This window comes from Bubalus kerabau, chromosome 12 (assembly GCF_029407905.1).
Source record: "Bubalus kerabau isolate K-KA32 ecotype Philippines breed swamp buffalo chromosome 12, PCC_UOA_SB_1v2, whole genome shotgun sequence".
Lineage (NCBI taxonomy): Eukaryota > Metazoa > Chordata > Mammalia > Artiodactyla > Bovidae > Bubalus > Bubalus kerabau.
Window position 1 is genome coordinate 65,816,657 of NC_073635.1, and position 13,535 is coordinate 65,830,191.

The 13,535-nt window shown below is 36.8% G+C and overlaps 1 long non-coding RNA gene across 1 annotated transcript; it reads right to left on the reverse strand.

The window, feature by feature from the left end:
- Nucleotides 1-766: 766 nt before the first annotated feature.
- On the reverse strand, nucleotides 767-9,394 carry LOC129624167 (uncharacterized). The gene is made up of 3 exons (XR_008700794.1): nucleotides 9,319-9,394; nucleotides 8,814-8,908; nucleotides 767-3,314 (listed from the first exon to the last, which is right to left on the reverse strand). It is a non-coding gene; the product is annotated as an uncharacterized LOC129624167 (long non-coding RNA).
- Nucleotides 9,395-13,535: the final 4,141 nt, after the last annotated feature.

The following is a 13,535-nucleotide window of genomic DNA, read 5'->3' on the forward strand; positions in this document are numbered from 1 at the left end:
GACTTATTACAGTCCTTCAGCATGACCAAGAGCCCACTCCAAACTAAATCATTTTACTACTGTCAGAACTAGAATTTACCAAACAGTATTTAAAATGCAAAACAATATTCAGAATGAATCCTTAATGAGTTATTATACTTTTTTTTTTAACAGAAACTGTACACTGAAGCAAAGTACTGACGATCTCTTAGGGGTGTTACATGCAATTAATCATAAAGATTTTTTCTAGGAGAATAAATCTAGGTAGGTTTAAATTATAGTATAAGTCTTTTTATCATGTGACATGGTAATTAAAATTTTTAAATAGAACACACAAATGTTTCACATACTAAATCTACTTCACATGTAGGTACATGGGTCAATGCTCTCTAAATTTTTATGCTGGCAAATTTTTACTAACCCTGCTGAATTTCCTCTTCTATGCAAAATAATTTTTTATTCTCCAGGGAAAATTACTGTAGTGTATCAAAGGAATTCCTTACCTCCAAATCAAACTTAGGTTAGCATGGGGTTTAAACTATCTGCTATTATTTAGTGTGACATTATCAAAATGGCTTAATGAATGTATTTTAATTCTACAATTCGCCTCCCTTTGAACAAATTCTTCTGGTTACTTAAATAAAAATGCTGTCTAATTTACTTAAGAAATGATTTTCTATTAGGCTTAAGATTTGAAAATACAAATATTTTGAGATTATAGAAATTGTAGACATTTATTTGTGAAAGGGGGATTTTGGGAGAATCAAGAAAGTATAAACTTTGGTTTGAGAACACTTTATTCAATTTTGAGTTCCGTTATTACTGGCAATTGATCACCCCAAGTCTCAATGTTCTCATCTGTTAAATGGGACAGTAATACAGACGTTGTCCATTTGATACGCTTGAAAGAGCTGGTCACCTAAAGGAACAAGCACATGCTATTCAATGAATAACAAGTTTTTTCCTGTCAATATATGTACCATGAAAGTCTGACAAGACTTGACTTAGATCCACACTTTTATTTTAGAGAAATATTTCTTCTAACTTCTGACTTTTCAGTAGGGCTAACATTTTAACTTTGAGTGCTTCATTAATTTTGTTTAGACAAGCTCTAATTACAAAGTTCTGATGCATTCAATTCCAGACATCTGCATTGCCTGATTCTGCCCACATGGCCCAGGACAAGTCCACTAACCAGATAAATAATTCTAAGCAAATGAACCCAACTATGATTTAATAGTCATCAATTACTATGATAACAAAAGCTAGAATTATAAGCTCAATTCTCACAATTCTCTACAATTACTGACAGAAAAAAACCAAATGACCCTATGAGTTGACATGTCAGAATTAATATAAGTAACCACATATCTCCAACTTCTCTGACATAAGCAGTCACTAAGTTTAGTTAAGTTATAAATACAAAGCCACGGTGAAATAGCAAAAAAATCATTGAGCAAAAAGGCCAATGATTTGGTTTTCAACCAATCTTCTAACTACTAGAGTCTAGATATATCATTTAAAATCTTTAATTTGCAATTTCTTTATACAGAAGCAACGACACTACCTACCCTGTCTTTCTTATACAATTATTAAGAAGATAAAGCATGAAAGCACTTTTAAAATTCAAAAGTACTAAACAGAAATGTACAGCAGTTGATTTCAGTGAACTCAATGAAAATTTACCATAGAAAATATGCACATCTGTTTTCACTCTAGAAGAAAGAACAATATAATACTTGGCCTACATGGCCCCCAAACCAGAAAGAACTCTTATTTTGCCAAAAAATTTACATAGGAATAAAATGAGTATTTCCTTGTATGCATTGCCTAGTGAATTTATGCTTAAGAAAAAACATGTTTAATCACAATGAAAGTAAGAATAAAGCAAAATAAACTGTTTGAAAAAGAGGGTAAGGTTTGCTACCAAAAAGAATAAAGTACAAAAGGAACCAAGAAACCGAAACAAATTTTGCCTTTTGCCAAGGACCAACTGTGGCTATCAGCACATCAAATTCTTACAAAGCACTCACCACTGTTTGCCTTACCAGCAGTGTTTAGGGCTTAGCTAGACAGTTTTAGGTACAATAATCCAGACCATTTCACTAATACCAAAAACAAAGACTTGATGGTAACCAAAAAGAAAAAAAAGCCTACTTTTTAAAATATGCAAAGCATTCTATCTAACAGTGAATTTATAACAATGTATTCGTCCTCTAAGTGTAGAAATTCTGGAAATATACTTCTCATACTGAAGAGTAACACTGTTAAGGAGAAAAATCACTGACCTGAAATAATGTCACTTGTGCCAAAGCCCATGATGCCAAGTCTAGATTTAATACCGTATCTGATTGCAGTTTTGACCTTCACCAGAAATATAATCTTAATTAACCTATCTAGAATTTTCTGATCAGAGCCAATGAGAATCTGTCATATTGGCCGTCTCTATCTCCTCCAAGAAGAAGAAGAGACGATCTGCATGATAAAACCCTCGTCCTTATTTCTTTGAAAAGATTTTTTTGCCCCAAATAACATTTTATATTTATTTGTTATTGACTTCCTTGCCCAACCCTCCTTTGTATAAAAACCTTTCACTTTATATAACCGTTGAGGGCTCACCAGTTGTTAGATGGAATGCTGCCTGATTCATATAGCATATAATACAGTTAATTAGATCTTCAAATTCACTCAGTTGAATTTTGTTTTTTAGTATCACTAATAGCTATTCAGTAATAAACTTGATTTACAATCAAGTAAATTGTGGCTCTGTGGGTAAAGAATCCACCTTAAATCCAAGAGACATAGGAGAAACGGGTTCAATTCCTGGGTCATGAAGATCCCCGGGGAGGAGGGCATGGCAAATCACTATGGTATTCTTGCCTGGAGAATCCCATGGATTTCTCCGTGGAGTCAAGAGTTGGACACGACTGAACAACTAATACATATAGGCTAAATATAATAAAAATAATTTTTCATAATTTAGTTCTTACATAAAAGAAAATTTTAAAAAAGAGTAGTCTTTCAGTTCAGTTCACTCATTCGTGTCCAACTCTTTGCAACCTCATGGACTGCAGTGCTCCATGCTCCCCTGTCCATCATCAACTCCCAGAGCTTGCTCAAACCTATATCCAGAGTCACTGATGGCATCCAACCATCTCATCCTCTGTTGTCCCTTTCTCCTTCTGCCTTCATCTTTCCCAGCATCAAGGTCTTTTCCAATGAGTCAGTTCTTCGCATCAGGTGGCCAAAGTATTGGAGTTTCAGCTTCAGCATCTTTCCTTCCAATGAATATTCAGGACTGATTTCCATCAGGATTGACTGGTTTGATCTTCTTGCTATCGAAGGGAGAATTTTAAAAAAGAGTGTTCTTCAAATGTCTATAATTAAAAGCCAGACCTCAGAGTTCATTTAGGAAATTAAGAAAAGGAAAGAAGCTAAAATCTCCTGAGCATTTGCTATATACCTGGCTCAGTGCTTTGAATTTTATAAACATTTCATCATTTCATTTAACCCTAACCAAAAACAAACAAACAAAAAAACTAAATAAAACAAAAGCAAAAAATACTGTACAGTCAGCAAAGATTAGTAGTTGGATTGTGGTTACATGGAAGGACAAATAAGCAGAGCACAAAGGATATTTAAGGCAATGAAAACAAACATACTGTGTGATACTATAATAACAGATGTCATTATGTGTGCTCAGTTGCTAAGTCATGTCCAACTCTTTGCAACCCCATGGACTGTAGCCCATCAGGCTGCTCTGTCCATGGGATTTTCCAGGCAAGAATACTGGACTGGGTTGCTATTTTCTCCTCCAGGGATCTTTCTGACCCAGGAATCAAACTCGTGTCTCCTGTATCTCCTGCATTGGCAAGCAGATTCTTTATACATTAGTCCAATACCATAGACTATAAAACAATAAGAGCAAACCCTAAGATAAACTATTGTTGACCAAGAAGAAACACAGAAGGCTACAAATAAGAAAGAGTGTATTGGGGGATGCAGGGGCAGGGTCTTAGAAATTACACTTTGGTATACACAGATTCTGGTAAAAACGAGAGAGTGTACAGGAGAAGAGAAAGAATATTTTATAAAAACAAGTATGAAACATTTAGAACTTATAAGATTCAGCAAACCAATTTTTTACTCTGAAAATTCATAACCTTAATAAACTGTACTACTAAAAATGAAAATAGCAGTATGATAATTGTTTTCCTGATTTTAGTAGACATATTTTTAAAGTTTTTCCATTACACTTGATGCTGCCTCCTGATTTGGTGTATGTTTGTTCTGTTTCACTTCTCAACTGGATGTACGGCAATACAATTCTGACCCTAACTGGCAGGAGTTAGCGTCAGACTCCACAAATTTAAGGCCTTAACTCTCCTCAGGACTGTGCTTGCATCAGATGCCAGCTGCATTTTTGGAGGGGGTTGCCAGGCAACCTGGACTTTCAACTAACTGACTGCATATTGGATGGTTCCTATAACCCCCTCAGCTTTGATAATTCACTGGAATGACTCAACAAAACTTAGGAGAGTTCTATACTTAAGATTACAGTTTTGTTAAAAAAAAAAAAAAAAAAGATTACAATTTTGTTAAAAAGAATGCTCCTAGGGTGAAGTTCTTGAACCAGGGTCTCCTGCATTGCAGGCAGATTCTTACCAACTGAGCTATTAGGGAAGCCCTCAAACATAAAGAATCCTCCCGCAATGCAGGAGCCGCAGGAGAGAGGGGTTCAATCCCTGGGTTGGGAAGATCCCCTGGAGAAGGGAATGGCTAACCACTCCAGTATTCTTGTCTGGAGAATTCCATGGACAGAGGAGCCTGGTGGACTACACTCCATGGGGTCACAGAGTCAGACACAAGTAAAATTCGACTAGTTTAGTTTAACAAAGGGAGTATTTTTAAGGTGAGCTGGAGTATCAAGGATCCTCAAAGGCTATTTAGAACACTGAAATGATACCAAGGATAGAAAGGACAAGGAACTGAAACACTGTCCAGAACTTAGAGGGAGAAAGTTAAATAGAAAAGCCAACTTCAGGGTAGCAGTGACTTTTTTTCTGAGGCATAAAATTAATTGGAAACCATGCTTCAGAGAAGGAAACAGGACCTTAATACTGTGACCTCACTCTCTCTTCCTGAACCCAGCTAGACCTCAGAGCTTGAAACAGTCCTTTGATGAAATCCATACAGGCCAGCCTCTTGGGGCACAGAGCAGAATGAAGGATGATCTGGAAGAGCAAATGTAATGTGTCCAGCACTCCATGAAGAATGGGTGTTGGCTTTTATATAAAGTTAGCTCAACATCCATGGAAAATGATCTTTTGGATTCACATTTGGTCTATTAAAATGGTCAAAGCTGCCTAAAACTGAACCATCCTTAGATTTCTGGAAAGAGACTCACTTTGTGCATTGTTTTTTCATGTGCTCCTGGATGCAATTAGTTAACTTTAAGGATTTTTGCATCAATATGTGTTTTAAAAAAAAGGTAGCTTTGCATATTTCTTATTTTTTTTCTGATACCTTCTATTTACATAAATAAGGACACATTAAAGTGTTTACCAAGCATGAAAATGAACAAACAAGAAGATATAAACACTGGTGTCCACCTTTAGCAATATAAATAACTAAATCTTGGATGTTTTTTAAACTCAAGTTTTCCTTCCCAGCCAATCATCCCTTTATAGGAACTGATACAGGGAGAGAGAGAGATTCTATAGGAGCTGTGGCTATTTAAAAATCATTCTTCTTACACTTAATTCATAGAATTAAAGCAAGTAGTTCTTTGACTTATCCACGATAGGACCAATAAACACTGCCCTTTATTTCACATTGTCGTTTTCCCAAAGCTTCAGTATTAGAAAAATTGATTGTCCTGGTAAATGAGAAGCTGTATTATAATTTATTAGTTGCTCAGAATTAAATAACTAATGTGTAAAAAGCTATCATCACAGCCTCTGGTTCAGTTAAGACCTCTTAACTGGTCTAAGACTAGTTACTTCTTTTCTTTTACAGAAGGATTTCGATGTTTAAGTCTAGAAATGTAGCAAAAAGTAGGATCTGGCTACCTGCCACTCAAAAGCCATTGAAGAGGCAGGTTGGTGGAAATTTTGCTTTATTTTGGATGCCGGCAATGGAGGGGAGGGGAGGACTCTTGTCCAAAGGCTGAACCACTCTTCAGCCACTGGGCAAAGAGCTTTTAAGGATGGAGGGAGGAGGCTGCATGCACAGTCAGCTGACTGTCATCTTGAAATTGATAATGTGCTGGTCTGATCAGCATCATCTTAATTATTATAAATACAGTTAATCTTCAGTTCCAGAGTTGATTTGTTCCCATTTCTTTGAGGCCAATTCTCAGAATTGTGGAAGCCGATGTCATGGCTACAGTTTGGTCATCATATAGTTAACTTCTTCCACTTGGTGGGAATTTCAGTATATACAAGACAGCTCGTAGGTTATGGCTCAGAATACTATCTATAGCCCTTGAGGAAGAACTAAAGGTTCTCAACTATGCTTAATGACTAAACTATTATTAGTCTTGGTGGACTGTTTTCCTTTGTTCCTGCATTCTCAGTTCTCTGATTAAACTTATTCTTTGGCTCAAGTTTTTCCGCAGACAAAAAGCAGGCTGAGGACATGGAGGGCATAGACCATAGGGTTTTTCTCTGTTTCAGAAAGTGAATTTCAGTTTAGTCTGTGGTTTTGGTCATTCTGTATATGTGTATATGTTCAATCAATTCTGATCGCTAAGATCATAAAGAACATAAGTGCATGTGAGCAAACACATACCAGCACACACACACACACACACATCACACACACACACACACACACACACACATATATGCACTGCATCTGCCTACTGATACTATTAAACCATCTTGTTTCTTTCTTTTTTTTTTTTTTTCTCTTCAAGACATGCTTAATAGGGAATTGGTAGAAATAATAACTGGCCTGTTCCTCTCTTTGTGAAAGTGACACTATCTCTGATTTTAGCCCCATTGCTAAAAATACGCAGATAGTATGTGTGAATACTTAATTTTCCAAACAGTGCTAAGACAAATTCAAGGATAGATTTTACTGGCAAGCAGGGTAATTTTATGTTTCTCTCCCCAACCCCAAATTTTAATTAGATGGGTAGACCTCCCATATGAACACTTTGACATTTTTAAAATGTATTTATACAAATCAGTGGAAGATATTTCTCAGTTGTTCTACTGACTATGCAGTAGATATTTTAAAATAGCAATGCATATTTCAAAATCTCTTGTATTTCTAAAAAATAAGCTTGGTCAGAAATAATTAGGACCATTCAATAAGTAAATGGACAATGACATGTTTTGATATAAAATCAGTTAATGTGCAGCATATTTCTCATTTAAAACCACTGCCATGTGTACTTCTTCATTTTCTTTAAATGTACTTGTCCACCCTTTACTTTGGGGTATTAGCAGGAATGTTTAAAAAAATACAACTAGCTTATAAATCAACTTCGACTCTCCTAAATGTTCTGAGACTTTTCTTCCAAAAGACACGCACACATTGTGAAAGCCTATGTGCTTATAATTTACTAGGGTTCAAATGCCAGGCTGTATTTTTTTGGTGTTAGTCAAACACTATGGAAATACTTAATGGTAAAGAGAAACCAAGCATTTCTAGCCAGTCACTTTCAACTGAGATCAATACGTGTAATGATGATTTAAGATGCTTCTGAGTTTAACTTAAGTAATTTTCCCTTCTTTCCTCTGAGATTGTAAATCTGACTAATTGCTTCACACTCTCTAGAACTGCTTCTTCTTGCTAAGTATAATTGCTATGTCTGGATTCTCCTACGCCCCAAGTAATTTTATGGAGGGCTTGCCTACTGATCTCATTACACTTCCAACTCTGATGCATTGGGCTCCATGCTGTTATTTACCTACTTCGGTATACTTGATAAATTAAATCCAGGCCTTGTTAAATTTACCCTTTTAAGGCACAAATATCACAATTTAATATGGATTAAATTAAACCAATAGGAATTTTGCTTCTTCCACCACAGAGTACACATTAGTTGACTTCAGTTTGATCACTGGAACACCAATACCAAAGAAGTAATCAGACTATTTGTGAAACATGCATGGGGAGAAAAAACATTCTAGAATAATTTTTGAAGTGAAAAAAGTAAAAACATTCTACCATGGCTTAATCAGCTCCTAATTACAAAAGTGTAATGCATGGCAGATAAAAGCGAGAGCAAGAAGGATCAGAGTAGTAAAGAATAATTGCTACACAGCACTAACATCCAATTATAAAGCCAGTTATTTTGATCATCACAGATTCTTCCCTTTTAGACTCAAATCTGATTTTTTTTAAAGTCTATTTTTTCACTTAGACCAGATTATTTCAATCCCATGAAGAAAATCAATCCAATTTGATGAACTTCTCTGTGGCTTTGCTCCTGTGCTCATAGCTGGAGGGCCTTCTTGGTGACTCAGATGGTAAAGAATCTGTCTGCAGTGCAGAAGACTCAGGTTCAGTCTGTGGGTCTGGAAGATCTCCTAAAGAAGGGAATGGCTACCCACTCCAGTATTCTTGCCTGGAGAATTCCATGAACAGAGAAGCCTGGTGGGCCACATTCCACGGGGTCACAAAGAGTCAGACACGACTGAGCAACTAACTAACTTACAGCTGGAGGGAGGGAAAATCTGCAGGCTCTTTCACAATAGCACCTCACTTCTTTAAAGTTTGTGAAGGTTATAATTCCCTATGAAGATCTGATCTTCTGATTTTCTTCTCTGAAGAAAGCCTCTGAGCACATTTATTTGCATCCACGCTGAGACTTCACTCACCTGGAACAGCCAAAAACAAGTGTCCTCATCTTTCTTGCTTGATCTTTGGAACATTTCTCTGCAGAAAATGTGCTCATCTAGCTGAAGGACACACTCTAGAATATGGAGTGGGAGAGGTTTACATCGGCTCTGAGACATGAGTGTTAACTAAAGCACAGCCTTTTTCAGGGTAAATTACCCTTTCTATCAGTGCCTTAGGTCATAGCATGAACATTTCATTTTTTTTCTACAAAGAATTCTTGGATGTGAACAAAAGTGGACATTTCTATCTTGGCTTGGTGTCCCTTCACAGGGGAAAATAAGCAGAAGATTTTTAAAAGATTTTCATAAATATATTTAAAAAAATCTACCAGAAACAGTTTCCTGTCATACGACAGAAGGGGATTCCCTGATAGATGTGAAACCAGACAATAAAGCACTTTGTGTCTATATTAATTTTCTATTACTGAGTAACAAATTACCCCAAAACTTAGTAATTTAAGGGGAAAAAAATTATGGATCTTACAGTTTTGGTGGGTCAGGAACTTGGGAGTGTCTCAGCTGAGCGGTCTGACTTCGCTTCTCTCAGGACAATATATTGGCCAGGACTTGCAGAAATCTGACTGCTTGACTAGGGCTCAAGAATCCTGTTCTGAAATGGCTGACTCATGTGAACTGTCAGCAGAAGGCCAACTCTCGCATAGCTGACCTTTGACAAGGTTCCTCAATTACTTGCCGCATGGACCATTCCACCAGCTTGCTTTCTGGTCCTTGTGGCATAGCAGCTGATTTCCCCCAGAGTGAGACATCCAAGAAAGAAAGCGAAGAGAAAATCCCAATGCCTTCTGTCTTGGAAGTCACACACCATCATTTCCACCATGCTTCTAGTTTATTAGAAATAAATTTCCAAGTCCAGTCCAGATTCAGGGGAGTGGAGCAAAAGAAGAGGACACCCTTTTGAACATTAGACAGATTTTAAACCACTACAGTGCCCTTCTCACCCACTAAAATTTTGACAGCTGAAACAGTTATTGTACTGCTAGTGAACAGATTTTAAGGTGACTTCCAGGCTCCTATCTTCAGGTCTTCATGCCTTTGTGTAATCTTCTTCCCTGATTGCAGACAGAAACTTTTCTTGCCTCTAACCAATGGAATGCAGGAAAGGTGGTGGAATATATGTGATTACATAAGAGGGTAGCATCTGTCTTGCTTAAATCTCCCTCTGTATGCTGCTGGCCTTGAAGAAGCAACTGACCTGAATCTTACTGCCATAAAGAAATGAATTTTGCCATAATCGGAGGGATCCTGAAAGCAGACCTTTCTCCAATCAAGCTCTCAGATGAGAATGCAGTCTTAGACAGCATTTTGATTGTAGCCTTGCAGAGGATCCAGCTAAGTCATTCCTGAACCTCTGACCCACAGACACTTTGAGATAATGTGTGCCGCTTTAAGCCACTAAGTCTGTGGCAAAGTCTTATAAAGGAAAACTATTCAAGTACTGAAGTCAGGAAACCCAAATCTAATCTGGTTTTTTTTCTTTCCTTTTTTTTTTTTTTTTTTAAGTGTGTTGAGCCATAGTACCTTGTAGAAACGGTCTTCCCTAGTGGCTCAGTGGTAAAGAATCCACCTGCCAATTCAGGAGATGCGGGTTTGCTTCCAGGGTCAAGAAGATCCCCTAGAGGAGGGTGTGGGGCAAGTGCCTCCAGTATTCTTGCTTGGGAAATCCCATGGACAGAGGAGCCTGGCAACTACAGCTCATGCAGTCACAGAGGAGTTGGACATGACTTAGTGACTAAACAGCAACCATCTTGTAGAAATAAACCACTTCAAATCTCAGAGCCTGATTTTCCTCATCTGTTAATAAAAAGGGGTGAATTTAGTAAGATCAAAGATGCTCCAACCATTTTATGTCATGAAACATTACATGAGAGGTCAGGAGACAAAACAGCTAAAATAGATTCCCTCTTATTAATTAGGGGAGGGGTCCTCAAATATCTACCCTCCCACTTTATAACCCAAGAGTTATGAGGAACACATATTGGATATTTTTGGACTGGATCAGTTTTAAACTCTCTGGATTCCTCTAGCTTAATCATACCGTGATTTTATGACAGCCTCAAAAGAGAAAGAAAAGTGGTGAAGAATTACACACACTCAGTGACCAAGTGGACAGGAGAAATGCCAGGCATGTAGTATGAAATTTATTTTACCACTAGATAACCCCTTACTACTGCACTCCTAATTATTTCTATTTCTCTCAAGTAGGTAGCAAAAATATGGGAGTTTAAAGTCATTGTCTTTCATGATTTTAAATTACAAATAAAATATATTTCAAATGAGATGTATTTTATTTTCTTTTAAAAACAAGCTAATCACAAATCCATGCAAACTCAGTGGCAAGACATCAGCCAGGTGTGTGTGTGTGTGTTGTTTTGTGAGCCAGGATTGATAACAGAGTTGCTAAATTTCACCATTGGACCCAGTTCTTCTTCTTTCCCTGTGTCAACCTCCTTTGCCTAGGAAGTTTGCAGTTCTTCTAAAAGTGTTGTATATTCACCTGCCCCTTACATTTGAGTTTGACCATGTAACTTGCTTTGTGCTATGCTCAGTCACTTCAGTCAGATTTGACTCTGTGACACTCTGGACTATAGCTAGCCAGACTCCTCTGTCCATGAGCTTCTCCAGGCAAGAATACTGGAGTGAGTTGCCATGCCCTCCTCCAGAGGATCTCCCTGATCCAAGAACTGAACCCACACCTCCTTCTTCTCCATCATTGCAGGTGGATTCTTTATCACTGAGCCACCAGGGAAGCCCTGTAACTGGCTTTACCTAATGCCGTATGAGCAGAAGAGAAAGTGTGCCAATTCCAAGACTAGACTAAGATATCTAATGTCTTTTTTCTGTTGTGTCCCTGCCAATTCCATGTGAAAAACATACTCTAACTAGCCAATAGTTCCAAGAGGACTGAAAGATATGTGAGCAGAACCACCCCCAGACAACCTACAGATCAGTGTTTAGAAGCAAAATTACTCAGGCTGTCTCAGCATTAAAAAAAAAAAAGGGTTCACCTGAGCCAGCCTAAATCAACCCACAGACCTTTGCAAATAATTGATTGCTGTTTTATGTTATCAAGTATTAGGGTATTTTGTTACATAGCATTATTGGGGTATACACTGGGCCAAGGTGTTACAAGAAAGTCTGTTTCTCTCATATAGCTTCTCAAAATATACTATACACATGCCCTTGCAAGTGCTAATTTAAACCTCTAATAGCTTTACCAATGAAAGTGTCTAGCTGCCTAACTGGTGACTATATCAAAGAAGGAAGTGTTGGTAAAATTGTCCTGTAATGGAAAAATGTAAATATTTAAAACTATGAAAAGGCCAAACAAAAAAAATATAAAATTGTTATTACAAATAAATAGAATCGTTCATCAGTAAGATATTCTAAATAGATGTTATTAGTTGAACAAAAACATTGCTGAAAATTGAACAGGGTTTAAGATATGAAGTTTGTTGTTTGGTGCATATACATTTATCATTGTTAGACTTTCTTGGTGGATTAGTCCTTTTATCCTTATGCAAAATTCTTTTCTGTCTCTGGTCATTTTCATTGCTCTTAAATCTATTTTATTTGATATTAATATTGGTACTCTTGCTTTCTTCTGATTAATGTTTGCATGATGTATATTTTTCCCATTGTCTTACTTTCAATTTGCCTATCTCATTATGTTTGTAGTGAATTTCTTATAGACAAAATATAGTTAATTTTTTATTTACTCTGTCAGACTATGTTTTTTAATGTGTACTTAGACCATTTATATTTAGTGAAATTACTGATAAATTAGGATTTATTCTTCCATTTTGTTTTATTTTTTTAATTTTCTATTTATTTTCTCTCATCTTTTGCCTGCCTTTCTGTGTCTTCAGTTCAGTCACTCATTCCTGTCTGACTCTTTGTGACCCCACGGACTGCAGCATACCAGGCTTCCCTGTCCATCACCAACTCCCAGAGCTTGCTCAAACTCATGTCCATTGAGTCAGTGATGCCATCCAACCATCTCATTCTCTGTTTTCCCCTTCTCCTCCTGCTTTCAATCTTGCCCAGCATCAGGGTCTTTTCCAACAAGTCAGTTCTTTGCATCAGGCTGCCAAAGTATTGGAGTTTCAGCTTCAGCATCAATCCTTACAATGAATATTCAGGACCAATTTCCTTTAGGATTGACTGGTTTGATCTCCTTGCAGTCCAAGGGACTCTCAAAAGTCTTTCCAGCACCAGAGTTCAAAAGCATCAATTCTTTGGCACTCAGTTTTCTTTATAGTCCAACTCTCACATCCATACATGACTACTGGAAAAATCATAGCTTTGACTAGATGGACCTTTGTCTGCAAAGTAATGTCTTTTTTTTTTTTAATAAGCTGTCTAGGTTTGTCATAGCTTTTCTTACATAAATACTTTAGAATTTCTTACATAAACATTTTAGAATTTCACTTTGACATGTCTATAGTGTTTTTTTAATGTATCTACCACATTATTTTTAACAGCTGCATAGAATTCCATTGAATGGATATACCATAATTTATTTAATAAACTCCTAGTTCCTTTATTCTTCACAAATGTAGCCTCTTTGAATTGATCTCATACCGGTAACTCTAGAACTTTTTTTTCAACTGTGATACTACAATCAAGGAATTTGTCTTGTAAAACAGTATTTATAGCTTATTTTTTACCAATAAGAGTGGT